Source organism: Nycticebus coucang, chromosome 9 (assembly GCF_027406575.1).
Source record: "Nycticebus coucang isolate mNycCou1 chromosome 9, mNycCou1.pri, whole genome shotgun sequence".
In the NCBI taxonomy this organism is placed as follows: Eukaryota; Metazoa; Chordata; class Mammalia; order Primates; family Lorisidae; genus Nycticebus; species Nycticebus coucang.
The window spans coordinates 35,531,440-35,549,711 of record NC_069788.1 but is presented as its reverse complement, the minus strand read 5'-3'; the positions used below and the strand labels follow the sequence as shown (position 1 = coordinate 35,549,711).

General features: G+C 50.1%; 1 pseudogene; it reads left to right on the top strand.

Annotated features, from left to right (window-relative positions):
• Nucleotides 1–553: 553 nt before the first annotated feature.
• LOC128593478 (TATA box-binding protein-associated factor RNA polymerase I subunit D-like) lies at nucleotides 554–1,579 on the top strand (annotated as a pseudogene).
• Nucleotides 1,580–18,272: the final 16,693 nt, after the last annotated feature.

Below are 18,272 nucleotides of genomic sequence, written 5' to 3'. Positions count from 1 at the left end.
GTCTCCAGCATCCAGCCAACATAGCTCCATTTTCTTCCCCAAACGCACTGCCTTCCATTTGGAGAACAACGTTTTCCCCTGTCTTCCTGGCCCACCAATGCCACCCCCAACCCCCCTGATTGTTTTGTTTTATTTTTTGCAGTTTTGGCTAGGGCCGGGCTTGAACCCACCACCCCCAGTGTATGGGGTCCGCACCCTACTCCTTGAGCCATAGGTGCTGCCCAGGACCCCTGATTGTTTCTACTATCTTGACTAGCCTCTTTTCAAGGAGCTTAACTCCCTCTGCATACTCAGAGCTTCTCATCTCCCCGCTCCTTCAGATGCCCATAAGGAGGCCAGGGACACCCAACCCTGCTCAGCTAACCAGGGAAGCAGCTGACTGGCCAGAGAAGAGTCCAATCATCTTCTTTCCTGTCCTTCTCCATGACAAAATAATGTCTCCAATTCCCCCAATAATTTGGAGGTGGAACCTTTGCAGAGGAGGCTTAAATCCTAGATACTGGCTTTACTCCGTCACGGTTGGGGGAGAAAACAAAAAATTAACGAGCAAGTGATGGGTGAGTCAGGAATGGATTCTCTTGACAAGGTGACCTTGGATTCATTTGTGGAAATTGAAAATCAAAGTGATAACTCTTCTGGTAGCAGCTTATTTACAATGCAGTGTGTTCCTTACTCACCTAAACAGAAGCAAAGAAGCTCCATTAGAAAATTTGTTCCTGGGCGGCGCTTGTGGCTCAAGGAGTAGGGCGCCGGTCCCCTATGCTGGAGGTGGCGGGTTCAAACCTAGCCCCGGCCAAAAAAAAAAAAAGAAAATTTGTTCCTTTGCCTGAAAGTGTTCAAGCAGGAGATTCATCAAGTGACTCATCTATAGAACCAGTGACTTTAAAAGCTATTTTTGATAGATATAAAAATAGGAAACATAAACATAAAAAGAGGAAATATAAACCAACAGGAAGAAAAAGGGGAAGACCAAAAGGAAGGAAAAATACAAGAAGTTCACGAACAGATAAGAAACTATTTAACAAAGGACCTGGGTTCCCATCTGTGGAATCGGAGAATGAAGGAAAACCATTACCTTGGAGAAAAATCTTAACTTATGAGCAAGCTGTTACAAGAGGATTTTTCAACTACATTGAAAAACTGAAGTATGAGCACTATCTTAAAAGAATCTTTGAACTAAATGGATGCTGGTGAAGATTTAGAAAAGGAAGATTTTGATAGTCGTAGGTACAAGGATTTGGATGATGCTGGATCCATTTCTCCTACTGAAGAGTCAGCAGCAGAGGATGAGGATGCAGCACATGTTGAACACGGTGAATGTGATATCGAGTTGGGAGCAGATGATAGTTTCAGAATAAGTTCTGATTTCCCAAGGAAGATCAATGTCTATTTAGAACAAAATAATGGTACTAAAGAAGCTGCTTTGTCTAAAAAGAGAGCTACCAGGGCCAGAAGAAGTGGACAGAGGACACCAGGGCCTGAAAAGGAGACGGGAACATGAATGTCCAAGAAGGTAAACAATACGGTGAAGTGGCTTTCCATAGAAACTGGCCCTGTGGTGAAGAAATTATTCATGAAGAACATTTCAAAACCCCCAAAATTTAAAAACAACCTGTGGTGTTTGTGAGACTTGCAATGAATAAGAAGTAATTATTAATAAAAAATTACAAAACACCAGGAAAATATGTAGGCAATGCTGAGAAATGATCACTTATGAATAATAAACAGAACATTCCAATGTTAAAAAAAAAAGCCTAGATACTGTATGTTCTTCATCTTTCCCTCGATTGAGGGCACAAGATTTCCCCCTTAGAGAAGCAGCCATATTGTCTTTCTTCTAGAAAGTTAAAACTGTTCAGGGCTTCAGTGCGAGGCTATTATGAATTTCTCCAATAGGCGTGGTATGAAAACCAGACTGCTCATGGGGCTGGGCTCTCCAAATCTCCTCTAACCTTGGCAAGGAAGAGGGATATCCATGCACAATACCCCTGGCTAGGCCACCTGCAACCCCACAGATCCTCCTCCTGTCTTCTCATTCCCCAGCACTGCCAGGGAGCATCAGAAAGAGAGAGAGGGCCAGGGATGGGAATGGGCCCTGAGGCTCAAGGGAGGGTGGGAGGGAATAAACAGACCATGAAGGAGGGATGAGAAGACAGAGACACAGAGAGAAGGGGGGGGGGGGGAATAGAAAGAAAAGGGAAGAGAAAGAAAAAGAGATAAGGAGAGAGACGGGAAAAAGAAATAAGATCCCTGGTAAGATAGAGGCAGGAACCAAGAGCATGAGCTTTCCTGAACCCTCCAGACCTCTCCAGGAGAAGTAAAGACCTCAAGCCATCCTGAAGGTCAATGCAAAGGCTTAGTCTGGGGCTCAAAGATGAAACTGTCTCCCAAGAACTAATTGCACATGCTGGACCCTGCCCCCCAGCCCAGGACAGCAGTTGGGGCAAGTAAGGGCTGGAGTTGCCTTGCCCAGGCCTCCAGGGGATGGGGAAGAGAGACCATAGGTGCCAACTGTGGTCCAGCTCCACTGAGGATATGCAAGAATGCAGCAGGAGAGACTAAGATTAAATAATAGGGAGAACTTGATGACAGCTAGAGCCCTGGGATTCATTCTCCACCAGGGGCGGGGAGGTTGAGGAGTGGTGGGGGGCGGGTGGGGGGGTGGGGGAGAATCTGTGAAGAGGAGCTCACGTCCTCCTGGAAGTCTCGAAATGAAACACAGCAGCCCAGTCTTCTCCCACCTCCCTCCACCCCCAGCAATGAGTCAGGGATTCCGCAGAATTTTAAATTCCTGTCTTCCTTTGGGCAACGATACTTGACACTCTCCTGGGTTTTTTCTCCTGCCACAGAAGTGAAATCTTCAACCATTCTCAAAAGACTCCTTTCTCCATGGCTCCCAAGGCAGGCCTCTGCTTTCCTGTGAGTCACCACAACTGCAAAGCCCCTTCCTGCCTCAGCCCAGGGCTGGCCTCCAACAGCTCTCCAATTCCTACCTTTGCAAATGCTGTTCCTTCTGCCTGGAGATCACTTCCCAGAACCAGTCTCCTTTAATCCACCAGAAACCAGTTTAGATGGCACCTGCCACAGTGGGCCGGTTCATAACAGCCTGGCACATAGCCAGCACTCCTGAGGGACTGAATAAATGAATCAGTGGATCAATGAATGTGGAAGACGGTGTGAGGGGGAGATATCTCAGGCTCTACCTCAAGGGGCCCAGGATTTGATGCCCCCAGTGAAGAGCTGTGGAAAAGCCTTGCTAGGGGCTGCAGTTGGGGTCCCTCTGAACCTCGTGGCAGGGTAAGCCTTCTACGTCTACACTCAGAGCCATCCCACACCTGGTATAAAGGAGGGGCCCAGCAAACATTTCTAGGAGAGAGGGATAAAGGAAAGGAAGGAAAGGGGGAAAGAAGTCAAAAGGGAAGGAGAGAGGGAGGAGAGAGGATAGGGGAATAGAGGAGGGAGGGATCTCATGGCCCTTTGGCTTTTCTTTGAGGGCCATACTTGGTCAAGGGGCTCAGTACTTTGGTCAAGGGGCATAGTACTTTGGTGACTATGACCAACTGAGCCTTTGCCATCTCTGCCCCAGGGGCAGGCACTGGAGAGCACAGAGTGTGTGCTTGCAACATAGTCTAATAACACACCACAGCTGAAGGGCTCTGAGTACCAAGAAGTTAAGCCACAGCGAGCCTGGGGCTCTAGCAACAAGGGTGCCTTGGTCTCCAAACCCACAGTGAGCACAAGCAGAGTGGGGACAAGAGGGAGGCTGCCACAGGCCAGGCAGAGGCAGCCAGGGAAGTGTGGGACACACCTGGGGCTTATGGAGGGCCAAGCCTCCAGGGTGCCCTTTGAGAGTTGCAGGGGAGAATAGGCAGGGCTCAGTCTCGGAGCCTTGGTCCCTGGTGGGATCTGAGCCAGGGGAGAAAGGTGAGGCTGGATCCCTCTGCCACCCTGCAAGGCGAGCAAAGCCCCTGCACTCCCCCAGCCCAGCATGAGCAAATGGTAATGAATCAGGATCACTATCTCAAGAAGACATTGTGTTTCTGTGAATGAATCTATTCCATCCACAGACCCAAACCTAAGTTCCCAGCCCAGAAGGAAAGCTGCACTTCCTCTCTCCAGAGACCTGCAGCCGGGAGCACCTCTTCCCCATTCAGGCCAGATGAGGGAGTCAAGTCAGGAGGGGGGACTTTCTCTGGAGCCCCCTGAGCTCCATGCTCTGCTGTCATGTCTCTGTCCCAGGACTAAACGGTGGGAGTGGGGTTTAAACCCTAAGGAAGGAAGCAAAATGCTAGAGACTTCCTGGGTCTCTGTAGGGGTAGGAGCTCAGTGCCAGAGAAGGCATAAGTGTTGAAGTGTGACACTCTGGCTTAATAGGTCCCACACCCACCCCATACACCTAGTCCTCACCAAGTCATCATTAGAGAAGTCATATATTTATTTAACCAACCCTTATGTAGGGCAAGGTAAAGAAAACACAAATACCTTACAAATATTAACTCACTGAATCCCCAGAACAAACCTACGAAGGCAACACCACTGTCATCCCCAGTCACAGATGGGGAAACTGAGCCCCACAGGTTATCCAACTTGCCCAACACACAGCTGGAAAGTGGCTGAACCAGAATTCAAACCCAAGCATAATGCTACCCCAAGTGAGCCCTGCTACTGCCGTGATTTCAAGGCCTGGCAGGGTCCAGACAAAGTTAAAGGTCAGGAGGCCAGGATCAGGGATGACATCTCTTCTTCAGGCTGAATCCTGTGCTTTCAAGGAGAAGGTCAGGGGCCTCTCCCAGTAAGGACTGGAGATGGAGAGAGAGCAGTTGATGTAATTGCACCCACTTGTTGGGGGCAGGGGGAGTTGGCCCAGACACAGGGGGTGTGCCTGCAATGACAGGGGCCTGGGCCAATGACAGAGCCCCCAGCCTGTCCCAGCCTGCCAGGGAGGAAAGGAACTTCTCCAGGGTATTTCTATTATTTTGAGGAGAAAGCTAAGTGGGAAGAAAAGTTGGCCGGAAAGCAGACTGAACTTGCAACTTGGTTTAATAACCAAATCCCAATTCTCCCTGCGGGCCAGGCTCCCTCCCAATGTCCCCTCAGGGGAAATCCAGGCCAGGCCTGGGGCTGGGAACCATGAAGCCTGTCAACGCAGCCCCCCAGACTCCAGCTCCCTACTAGAGCCCAAGAACTGGGGTCCATTTCCCCCTAGAACCTGCAATGGTCCCTCCCAGGATCCCAGCTCCACTCTGGCTGGTCGGGTAGAGAAAATATTGAGTCTCCCCCAGCTCAAAGAGAGAGAGGATCTCAGAGATGGGTGACTGCACTTTCTACCCTGATTATGAAGCTGTGTGGTCAGAAAAATAAATGACACTGGCGAGGGAAGACAGCGAACCCTCTGAATGAAGGCGGTCCTGAGAAATGCTGGGCACCATAAGAGGTCAGGGCACCCACTGTGCAGTCAGAATGGCTGGGGGGAAGGTGGGGAGGAGCAGAGAGGCCACAACTTTGATTCTTCACCACTCTCAGACCACTCATATATAAACACTCACACACGCTTGCACACACAAGTTCATATACACATTCTCACACACCCACACACTCACACGCACATTCATACACATGCTCATACACATATCCACACGCACGTTCATACACATGCTCATATACACACTGCATTCACACATACCCACACACACTCATACACACATACACACATTCACATACCTACTCATCATGTATTTACACATACCCACACACACACACACACACTTATACACACATATACACACAAATATATGCATTCACACATACCCCAGACATGCACACTCAGACACACACACCCATACACATATTCACACACATACCCACACACACACTGTAATATTTACATATACTCATACTCACATTCATATACACATCCTCACACCTCCACACATAGACACACACCGACAGACACAAACACTCATTACTTATTCGCACACTCACAGACACACCCACATGCATTATGTACACATCTGCACACGGAGACACACTCAGTACTTATGTATACACATGTACACACGCATGCACATACTTCAACACTCATACATCCATACATCCACCCACTCCTATGCACACACTCACACATGTATATACACTCATGCACTCAGGCACACTCAGACACACATACACAGCTGCTTGTCTCTTAGACGGGTAGGGCCAGGCTGGGAAGGAGAGAGACCTTTTAGAAGGATGGCGTGGCTGGTGACTGCTAAGAAGTGGGCAGAAGCCTGGGATTGGGCTGGGAGCCCAAGAGTAGGGGGTGGTGCTGCTGGCCACCGTGCAGAGCCCAGGACTGTGAATGAAGTACGCACTGCTCCTGCCCCCTCCCGGGCCCCGCCTGTGGCCAGGCCAGCCTCTGTCCTGGTATTGTCTCAGGCACCTTGGGCAGGGTTCCCGGGGCTGGCTGAATTGCAGGCCTGGCCAAACAGCCCTCCTCTGCCCTCTCATTTCCCTCACCCCTTGGAGGGAGGGGGTAAGGAGTAGGAGAGATGGAAGTTTCCCCAAGTCCCTGCCATCTCCCCAGCTCCATTAGGTGGCTTTTGGAGGAGCTCAGGTACCAGGGCCTGGCCCCAAATCCCCAGACTTCACAACTCCCTACTTCTGTCTTCCTAGAGAAGACAGCCCTGGAATTCTAGCCCACCTTCCCCTGTCCCCTTGACCATGACATTCATTTCTACCTCCATCCCTGTAGCCCATCTGCCCTTCTCCACAAGCTGAGTTTAGTCTGGGCAGGCTGGGAACTATATCATTTTAGTCTTAAAGACCAAACAAATCACCTGTGTGTATGTGTGGTGGGAGTCAAGGGAGCAGGATTATGGATTGATCTAAAGCAGCTCCTTCTCTGAGCGCAGGCTTTCCCCTGCCCCCTCCAAAATATTTCCCACCCAGCTCTGTTTGCCCAGGATAGGGGCCTCACCTCCCCCTGCTGGTACCAGAGAGTAAGCCACTGTCACAGTGGCTGCACCCCAGCCAGAGGAAAAGACTGTATAGACAAGACAGTGAGCCATCACCCCCTGACCCAGGTGGCCTCCCTTAAGGAGACTGGGACAACACCCCTTATAGGCCCAGTTGGGAATAGCAAGAAGACCTCCATGCTACCTTTACAGTGCTTGCTTGGAGCTCAGGCACCCTCCAACCTGTTCTCTACCTAAGCCAAAGGTATTTTTCCAAAACACAAATCAGATCCCATCCAGCCCTTGCTTAAAATCTTTCAAAGGTTTCCAGTGCCCTCCAGATAATTCCTTAATGCAACACAATACACAGAATCTGTCGTTGCACTTCACCTCCTCTCCCCCCTTCATGCCATGATCTTCACCCATTGAAAGGAATGCCCCCCCCACCCCGCCCAGATTCCGGGATGCTCTCCCATACTCCTGCAGGTCTCAGCTCCACCTCCCTGGGAAGTCTTCCTAGATCCACCCCCACGTCTGAAGTCAAGGCCCTCCTCTCTGCTGTCAGGGCCCCTGGGTTTCTTCTGTCCTGGCACCAATTGATTATAGTGTGTTGGGATGGCCTGTTTGCTCTTTAGCCTTCCTGTCTCAACCAGGAGCTCCGGGAAGGAGGGGGATACATCTGTCTTACTCCTCATTAAACCCCTAGCCCCAAGCATAGCACCTGGCACAGAGGAGATGCTGGATAAATGCAAATGACTGAATCAATCAATCAGTCAACAGCCCATCACTACCCAGGATTTAGGGCCATCATGCACACCTCTTCCAGGGCTGGCCTAAGGCAAGCACGCTCATGCCCCTCAACCCATTGCTTCCTACAACACCATAGGGCTGGCTCCCCACCCTCTTGAAAGAATCTCTGTATAGACCCCTCCTTCCTTCAAATCTCACCACCTTCCATGAAGACTCTAGTCCAGGACACTCCAGAAGTCTCTGACTGCCCCTACTCCAGTTCTATGACTTCACCTGCTCCAAATCCCTGCAAAACCCTTTTCTGGGGCCATTCTTTGGCTTATAGTATAATGCACCTTTTATGCAGGTTCACTATCGGCTCCCCTATGGCTCCTGGACTTCCCTGAAGAGTGGAGGCCCTGGGGCATAGAATCGGCAGATGCTACCTGGACTGGGCTTGGTAGGCTCTGGGCTAAGTCCTCTAGAAAAGTAGACTAGCCTGGCCCTGGCAAGAACTGGGGGTGGTGTGCAGACTCAGGAAGCCAGGGGTTCTGCCATTTCCTTCCTCACCCGTAGGCCCTGCTAGGGAAAGCCAGACCTGGAAAATGAACATCAAAGGAGGGAGGCCTCAGCATGGAAAGGAGAGCGGGTATCAACGGAGCAGGACTGGCGGTCAGAAGCCAGACTCCAGCCCTGGGGCAGAAACCCAGGGGAGTCAGAGAACAGGCCCCGCAGGAGAGAAGAAAGTGAATGGGAGGCTTCTCCCATCCTCTTGGCTGCTACTCAGCTGGGGGAAACATCTACAAAGGTGAAGGGCTCATTATAAGGGTAAGGTTATGTGTGCTCCTGCCCCACCCCTGGACCCCTACTTGTCACTGCACGAGCCCACCAATCTCCTGGCAGTGGCTCAGTCACCCCCTTTCCAAGTCACCAATGCTCTCAGAACCATTCAGCAGAAGATAGATGTCACCTAGTTCATAACTGGCCTCTGGTAATGGGCCAGAAATACAGCAGACCTGGTGCTGGCCCAACTGGAGAGCTCCTTGTACAAACATCCTCAGTCCTCCTGCACACACATACACATTTTCAAGCTTACAGATGGCGCTTGAGAAGGTAGTCTGGGTCCCCTGGGCAAGCATGAGATGGGGACCCATGTCCCTCACTCACACTGGGCCAGCCATGCTGATGCAGGCCTGGAAACCCAGGTTAGCTCCTGGCTCCACCACCACCATTCTGCTAGGTGACCCTGGATAAGCCTCATACTCCTCTCTGTAAAGTGGGGGTGATAATTCCTACTCAACTCACCTTACGGGATTGCTATGATGATTAGATGAGACTGTGCCATGAAAACAGTGAACTTTAAAATCTAAAAAACAAAAGATCTCTGATTATCACTCTTGTTGCTATTATCACCTAAGATAACACACTCTGCAGTCCCATTTAAATACAGCAACTTCATCTCCCTACACGATGCCCTTGTAGGACAACCATCAGAGGCTCCCTTTGCTTATAGGATAAAGGCCACATTCCACCATCTACATGTCTGTCTGGCTTAAATCCACTTTCCAATTCTGTCTTCTCTTAGACTTTCTCTTGGTCCTTTCCAAGTTCTCCCAACACATTTTTTGCCTTCCTGCCTCCCTATCTTTGCCCCTGCTATTCCCTCCTCCTGGAATGTCCTCCCCCATTGCTGTCTATTGAACTTACTTTTCTCTTTCAAGATCAAACTATAGTACCAACTCTTTTCTCAGCTCATGGTTTACACCAAATGCCATGACAATTTCCAGCACAGAGCTGGTGCTCATGAAATGAGAGTTATAATGACCACACCCCAGGCTCTAAATACTAATTCATTTAATCTTCATTACAACCCTATTCAATACTAATAGTCAGGTACTATTAGTATTCCCATTTTACAGATAGAAAACTGGGATGTAGAAAGGCTAAATATCGTGCCCAAGCAAGTATCAGAGCAGGGTCTGAGTCTAGCAAACTGACTTTGGAGCCCATGCACATGCCTCTAAGTACCACGGGAAACTGCACCACATGTGCTTATTTATCTTTGTCATCCCCTGTCCAGCTCAGGACCTGGCTCAGAGGAGGTGCTCAGAAAATATTTCTAGTGTGTGCCTCCTGTACACACTAATTTCAGGAGCTCCTTAAGAGCAAGTCCCAGTAGCTGGCTCAGAGGGCTCTCAGGAAATGTGACCAAATGGTTCCACTCAACTGCAGATCCACAAATGTCCTCACATGTCAGAGTGCCAGAGTAGGGCTGGAAGACAGGGAGCAGCAGGCCTTTGGCCAGTAGCATGAAGTCGCCTAGTAATACGCTTGCTGATCCAATTGGCTGCTGGACAAGGTCAGTGATTAACCTTCCCATTGTGGTCATGATGGGGTGCTGGGAGAGCCTAGAGCAGGGTGGGTAGGGAAATAGGTAAAGCCACCAACGTTTGATTTCAAGAGACTTGAGGAACCAACTAACTCAATTGTTCGCTCCTATTTAACGGATGAGGAAATTGAGACCCAGGAGATGAAAATGACTTGTTCAAAGCTAAGGAGCATAGCAAAGGCTTACACAGGTGCCAGCATTTCTGGGCCTTTCCTCCTTACCCTGCGTAAGAGCCTGGGCTCCCTTTTCCCCTCTTGCAGAGTGTGACAGCCTGATACAGCCCAGTAACCAAGAGGCCTGAGCCCTTCAGTAATTCCAGCACTGGAGAAAGGGGTACCCTCAGACAGCTTCGCCTAGCCAGCAGCAGGCTCTTCAAAAGAAACTGGGAGGGAGGTTGGGAGAGGGCCAGCCACTAATTGTGGAAAATAAATCAGGGACATCTAAACCGCGCAGTTGAAGAAGGGCCAGTTGCGCGTAGACATGTTTCCTTTTGTGTTCCTGCTCACCAAGTTAAATGGTTAATTGAAAGCCATGAGTTATGTAAGTTACATGGATACCAAAGAAGGAGTTGGAACCAGCTGTTGAAAATAGCCCTCTTGCTGAGTGGTTTGTGAGGTGAGGAGGGGTTTCAGAAAAGCAGGCAGAGGAGGAGGGCAGCTGAACCCAAGACGATACCCAGGAAAAAACTTTCCCCTAATGACAGTTCTCTGGATCTGCAGCCACATGATTCCTGGGGCTGTTAGAGCAAAGGACATGCATTCAAGTTGCTGATTCTTCACAAAATAATATAGAAAATCAAAAGTGTGCCATGATATTGATTTATCAGTTAAAAAAACTAAACCTCCCATATTTCTGACCCTGAGCTACATGAGTCATGGTAGGGCCATGTCTCCACTCAGACTGGAGGTCCCTGAGGACAGGCCTGTTGTCTCCTCCACCAGACTAGGTCCAAGATGTATCTTCCCCTTAAGACTAGGGTCTCCCTGAAAACAGGTACTATGTGCTCCCCCTCATCAGATGGAGGGAGATATTTCTCCTCTCTCATATTAGCAACTGCCTTTGGCAGGGCATGAGCTCTCTGTTAAATCAACTCCACCCCCACTAACCTGGCTTGATGAACCAGAGACTTGGAGCCACCTATCACTGTTAGAAAATGTCAGGATACATCCTGGTGTCAAAGTGGGAAGGATTAAGAGAGTTATCAGAGACATCTTTCTCATTAACCAGCCCTGTCTATTCTGCTACCAGGGTTTGGTTTGGCCTCTGATGGGTTCCAGCTGACAGTTGGCTCTCCTTCATTCTGACTCTTGGACAGCAATGTCCCACCATGGATATTCCCAACTGCCCAAGCCAGGGAGGGCTGGCATCAGGATGGAGGGGAATGAGGGGACAGAGTGAGCAGCCATGGGATGGGGAGAAAGGGCACAAGGAGTGTGTGGAGGAGATGCTGGGGTTTGAGGTGGCAGTGACTTGCTCTGACCACATGGTCCCATGGCCTGGAGGCCCAGGATCAGATGATAGGGGCTGCCCGGCTCTTGGGGAGAGGCCTCCTATAATCTGCAGCCCAGATAGCAGCCCATGGATCCCCATCCTTGACCCTGAGTCATTCCCAACATCCTGTGCAAACAGACGCAGCAAACTCCATCCCTCAGCCTTCAGAGAACAGAGCCCAAACTGCAGGACTGGCCAGATGCAGGTGCCCAGCCCAGGAGTACCCAGCCTGGTCTGGATGAGGAAACTGAATCTTGGGTCTTGGAAAATCCCTGGTTTGGTTTCCTCAATACCTCTCCTCCCCCCCGCCAGGTTGTTTCCTGCCCAGGTTGTTAAGATTTCAGTGCCTTTGTCATTTTCACTCTTGTCTCTCACCCAAGCCTTGTCTTAACATCCTTAGGCCCTTTGAGACTCAGTTCAAAAGTCACCTACCTGGGGGAGCCCCCCTGTTCTCCTTTTGGCACCCTCCGTACCATTGACATCCTTTCATCTGCTTTCTACACCTCTTCCTCATGGGATTACATCCATGGGACTCTATCTCCTTCTGTTCTGTTTCCCAGTACAGTGCTTGGCACAAAGGGGGTACTCATGGTAGTGTTTCCAAAGATGGATCCCAGCAGGAATTAAATAAAATCACTCTAACCTTAATAACAAATATTTACCAGTCCCAAATGCTTACAAAGTTCCAACAACTATTTCTGGACATGACTAGGAGGTTCTGCAATGACCTGGTCACACTCCCTAAGGACCACACCCAATAGGTAGCATTGATGTGCCTGAGCCCTCAGGTTGCCAAAGCTGTGCAGTGGTGTGTTGAAGAGGGAGAAGTCTTCTTACTCCCCTTCCATTCCTCTCTGAGAGGATCCAAAACAGAGCTGCAGGGTCTGGCATCATACAGAAGTTTAGCGTGTAGTCGAGATGATGGACTGGTTCTCAGGGTCCATTCTACCCCTACCGTGGGCCTTTCTGGACTGCAGAGACAGGAAAGAACAACAACAAACAAAACAAAACAAAACAAAAAATCCCCTGCATTTCCCAGTCTCCTCCCCTGCTGTTAGGATTGGAATATAATTTACATTTAGCTGATCAGACACACTTGCATGAGATTTGGAGGGCTGTGCTTCTGCAGCCCCTGCTGCTTTCTGAGAACAAAGGAAGGGGTACTTTTTTTTTTACTGTCATTGTTAGTGTGTTGCTGTAGTACTGGCAGAGGGGGTCAAGAGAAGAGCACAGTGAATCCCCCTCCTAGCGTGGATCCCAGCAGGTCTGTGGAGCTGGTAGCAGCAGTGGCAGCATCCTGATCATGGCACTACAGTGCGGTTGTGGAGCTGGTGACATTGTGATTACCAAAGAGATAGCAGTCCCCTCCGTGGACCAGGTCTGCAGCGTGGTTTTGAGAGTTGTTTCTGAAAGCTCAATCTTGAGTCTGTCTTTGGCTCTCCCCCATAGTTCTGCAGCCATTCAAAACTCTGTAATAAATCCCTTCCATTTAAACTAGCCAAAGTGGATTCTGTTCTCTGCAATGGAATCCCAATAGACATATAAAGCTTTATATTCTACTCCCAGCTCTCTTTCCTGCTTGCTGTCTCTCAGACCTAGCTCAGAGACTACGAGGAAACTGGACCAGGGCAAAGATAGTGCTGGTATCCTAACTACCCTGTATCTCTCACAGGGAGCCTTATCACTTGGCCAGATTGTCCACCCACTCTCTCTTCCCTTTCAGTGAGTCTCTCCCAGAAGTCTCCTAGATCCTTATACATGTCTGAATCTCAGGCCAGGAAGGTAAATAGATCTTCAAGTCATCTGTCACCTCTGATCAATTAGCAGTGACAGCCTGAACCAGTGCATGGATTCAGGAAAGCATGCTAGGATTGGCCAGTGATCCCTGCCATGACTGCAGAAGTGGATGGTGACAATGTGCATGCTGTGTAATTGCTCACATATTTGAGGAAGAAATTAACAAAGATGCTTCCTGCTTAAGGCAGACTGTGATTCATCTAGCCATCTACTCCCCAGAGAGCCCAAATGCCACTCCACAAGTTCCTGACACTGCCCACCAGTTTCCCTATTTTATCAATTATTCCTAATGCTTCCAATATCTTGATTTCTTTTCCCCAACTTAAGCCCTCTTCAAATTATTGTACCAAACCCAACACTCCAAGTTCACACTAACTCTCACACTTACCAGGGTTCTGACCTTGGGAATTGACCTCAGGAAAAAGCTTGAGCTGACATGGACGATTCCTTGTAATTAAGTGCATACCTCCTCTAGGAAGAATCTTGACCTCTCAGGCTCCCCAATGTCCCTCCTTCCTGTGGCCTCACCCACATATCTCTGGTACCCAATCAGTGCTGGGCACTGGGTAAGTGCTTGATAAACCCATGGATCAATGAAAGAACACAAACATTGCTCAGGAGTGACCTCAGCAACCACTGGCTTCCCTTTTCTTATCCTTGCCTCCTGCCCATTCCTGTCCTCAAACACCTTTGTTGACACTGACATCTGGCCTCCCAAATCTCCAGGAAGCCGGCACATAATGAGTGCCCCGAATCCCATCTGAGTCACCACTAAACCCAAATCCGGTCTCCTGCAGTAGCTAGATGCTGGGTGTGCCCTTTGGGGGGCTCCAAGGCTGGGGAGGGGACCCATGTCCTGGGCACCACAGAGGTCAGGATGGGTGGTAAGTCATTTTCCAGAGAACAAAACAACTCCTGAGCCCACCCTACAACATCCGTACTCTGGGATCTTGCTCACCCACCACTATGCTCCTGCTAAAGGGAAACAGATGGTGTGGTTAGTCGGGGTATCGTAGTGGGCTCTGGGCCTCATTAAGGCTGAGGGTTGGGACAATGAGTGATTTACTGGGTCATAAACAGCAGCTTGAGGGGGGCAGGTGCCTGGTGTCCATGGCCCCCAAGGACTGAGGGAGCAGCGGGCAAGCCACTGGTCTTGAGCTGTGGGGTCAGGCTGGAGACCAACCTCTCCCTGATCACTGGGCTCTGAGCCCAAGGCAGTCTGGGCAGGCAAAGCTCCTGGGGGGTCCAGATGCTCACAGCTGGAGAAAGTGAACACTGACAGGGGAAGGGGGAAAAGGGGGAAGCAGAAACCACAGAGGAGACAAAGAAGCTCAGAGGAGGGTGGGCAGGAGCTGTTGGATTCAGTGATTCCCCTAGAGACACAGCTGGGACCTGCCTTTTCCATCAGAGTGCTAGCGCTTGATGCAGACAGCCCAGCCCCAGAATGCCCACAGAGGGATGTGGAGGGAAGACACAGCCATCCCTCTCTCCAGGGGACCCTGTGCCAGAGAAAGGCAGTGGTTAAGAGCCAGGCTGCCTGGGTTCAAGTCCTAGTCCTGCCAATCACTAGCCATATGATGCTGGACAACTGCCTCAGTTTCCCCATCTGTAATATGGTATAACATTTCCTTTTGAGAATTACACCAGTCAATGGGCTCAAAATAGTGCCTGGCACATAGTGCTATGTATTTTGTTTAGGTTATTATTTTATTTTATTATTATTATTTTTTGAGACAAAGTCTCACTATGTTGCCCTCAGTAGAGTGTTATGGCGTCACAGCTCACAGCAACCTCAAATTCTTGGGCTTAAGTGATTCTCTTGCCTCAGCCTCCCAAGTAGCTGGGACTATAGATGCTCGCCACAACACCCGGCTATTTTTTGTTGTTGTTACAGTTGTCATTGTTGTTTTAGCTGGCCCGGGCCGGGTTCGAACCCACCAGCCTCAGTGTATGTGGCCAGCGCCCTATCCACTGAGCTATGGGTGCTGCCCTAGGTTATTATTTTAAAGTCCCTGTGTTGGTGAACTGAGGGAAGATTCTCCCCACTCCCTGTCAGCAGTAACAGTAGCTTTTGGGGGGCTTCTCTTTGCACAATAATCATTCCCAATGTCTAAATCATCTCCCTCACTCCACCAGGATCTCTAGTGATGGGAAGAACGGGGGCTCCAAATCTGCCCATAAAGTGAATTGCTGGGCACCTGCTGTGTACCAGGCCTGGTGCTTTATCTGCGCTTACCCCATTTAGTCTTCAAAGTGGGTATTACTGTCCCATTACAGAGATGAGAAAGCTGAGGCCTCAAGATAAGTGGCCAAAGACAGCTAGAAAGCAAGCAGAGAAGCTAGAGTTGGAACTCAAGAATTCTTACCTAGCCAGGCTTGATGTCTCAGGTCTGTAATCCCAGCACTCTGGGAGGCTGAGGTGGGTGGACTGCCTAAGTTCACAGGTTCAAGACCAGCCTGAGCCAAAGTGAGACTTCATCTCTAAAAATAGCCAGATGTTGTGGCAGGTGCCTGTAGTCCCAGCTACTTGGAAGGCTGAGGCAAGAGAATCACAAGAGTTTGAGGTTGCCATGAGCTATGACACCACTGAACTCCACTGAGGGTGACAGAGTGAGACACTATCTCAACAACAACAACAAAAAAAGAATTCTTACCTTCAGAGTCTGTGCTTTTTCCTCAATAGTAAAGTCACAAAATGTCATTATTGTCACAAACACTTAGGGGATTTTTTAAATTTTATTTATTTATTTATTTGTTCGTTTATTTGAGACAGAGTCTCACTCCATGCCCTGGGTAGAGTGCCATGGCATCCTAGCTCACAGCAACCTCAAACTCTTGGGCTCAAGTGATCCTCTTGCCTCAGCCTCCTGAGTAGCAGGGACTACAGGAACCTGCCACGTCTGGTTATTTTTGGAGACAGGGTCTCGCTCTTGTTCAAGCTGGTCTCAATCTCCTGAGCTCAGGCAATCCACCTTCCTTCAGCCTCTCTGAGTGCGAGGACTACAGGCGTGAGCTACGGTGCCAGCCAAGGGGAATTTTTTTTTGTTTTTAATGCAGAGTCCTGAGATCCTCCCCAAACCTAGAGAATCAGAGCCTCTGTGAATGGGATCAAAGAGTCTACATCTAAATAAAATAGCTGCCCCTGGATTTGGGCTTCCTTCAACCTAGCACAGCCCCTGTCACAGAGAACTCAACCCCCTGAGAAGGAGAAAGAAGATGGAGCCCAGTCCCACTGCCCATCCCTGAGGAGGTGGATGCGCACTGCTTCTGCGCCCCACCATCCCCGGGATCCCTCATTCTCTCCAGGAACCTGGTTTCCAACAGGCAGGGTGGGGCAAAGGAGGGCAAGAAAATGTCTCCAACATGTTTTGGGGTGGGAGTGGCATGGGGGGAGTGAGGAGAGCAGAGGTCAATAGGACCCCCCTCCTCTGCCCACTAGGGGGACATGAGAGAAATGCAGGCAAGACTGATATTCTGCACAGTGCCTGTGGCCTCATCAACCGGGAGTGGAAGACCAGCTATGAGGCTCAGGAGAGGTTCTTTCAGGCTAGCCCACTGCCTACAGCATAACGTGGACCCTCTGTCCTCTCAGACAACTCCCCCAAACACCCCTGGGCATGACTGGAGAGCCACCCTGTGCTGCAGGGGCAGCAGACGCTCAGTGAGGAGTGGAGAGGGATCGGCACACATCACATCACGCTTGGCACGGCCCCCATTGGTGGGCAGCGTGCCACCGTGTCGGCGAGCCGTCTCCCTGCAGAACCTTTGCCGGTGGCGGGGGAGGGGCTGCCAGAGAAATCAGTGCCCACCAGGAGCGGCACAGCCTGAGGAAACCAGCCTGACCCCCCTTCCCACCCCAGGCCTGCTTTACCTAGGTCCAGCCAGAGCTGGACCGAGAAGAGGGAAGAGGAGAAGGGCACTGAGGAAGGAGAAGAATTCCAAGCTAGGCTACTGAACTAGTGATCTCAGTCCAGAGCCAGGGGCTCTGATCCCAGAGGGAGAGGCCTCTCACTAATCATATTCAGGTGATCTGAAGCTCTAAGGCTCTGGCCCCTGCTGCCTGGAGATGTTTGGGAAGAAGGGGAGGGAGGAATTCCTCGGCTCTAGGCCAGTCCATAGACCTCTCCCCAGAGGCCCATGAGGTTGCTGAGGGTAAGCGAGAAGACTCACCATTGACTCTCGTTGTCCACCCCAAGCCCAAATGGTGTCCCAATCCCCGGAAGCCAGGTCCCATAGGGTAGAGGGATCTCCCAGTCTGAATGGAAAAGCACTTTTTGCATCTGGGACCTGCCAATCTAGGGGCAGAGGCATGGCTCCTGTGCTCCAGAACACCAACCTCCCAGTCTCCTCATAGTTCCCAAGCAGGATGAACACTCTCCTAATCCCAGTCCTTCTAGGCTCCAATCACTGTCCTTCTCATCTCCCGAGCCCCGAGCCCCCACCCCGACACTCCTAGAGCAGCTAATTTGGTGGTGGATAGACAGTTCCTAATGGCATGCAAAGAACTCATACTTGCCAGGCATCACCTGAACCAGAGGCCTGGTGTCAGCACTTTGGCCATGTAAACATGAGATACAGTCCAGGAGTGAAGGGAACTTCCAATTCACGAGCATCAGGACAGACCAAGAAGATGTTATAACAAACTGCCATTTAAACATCATCTTTTCCCGGACATGTCAACATGTGTGCATAACCCCAGCTAAGCTGGGTCTCTGTGAGAGGAGAGCAACAGCTCAGCTTAAATGTCAGACCACACCCCCATCTAAACTAAATCCCTGGGATATTCTCTCATAGCCTGGGGTAATTTTCCTTCCCAGCACATATTATAGTTTGTAATTCTCTTTTATTTATGTGACTATTTGCTTTAAGTCTTTTTCCCCAGACTTTACAAGAGCAGGACTGAGTCCATGAGTTCACCAGTGTATCCTAAGCAC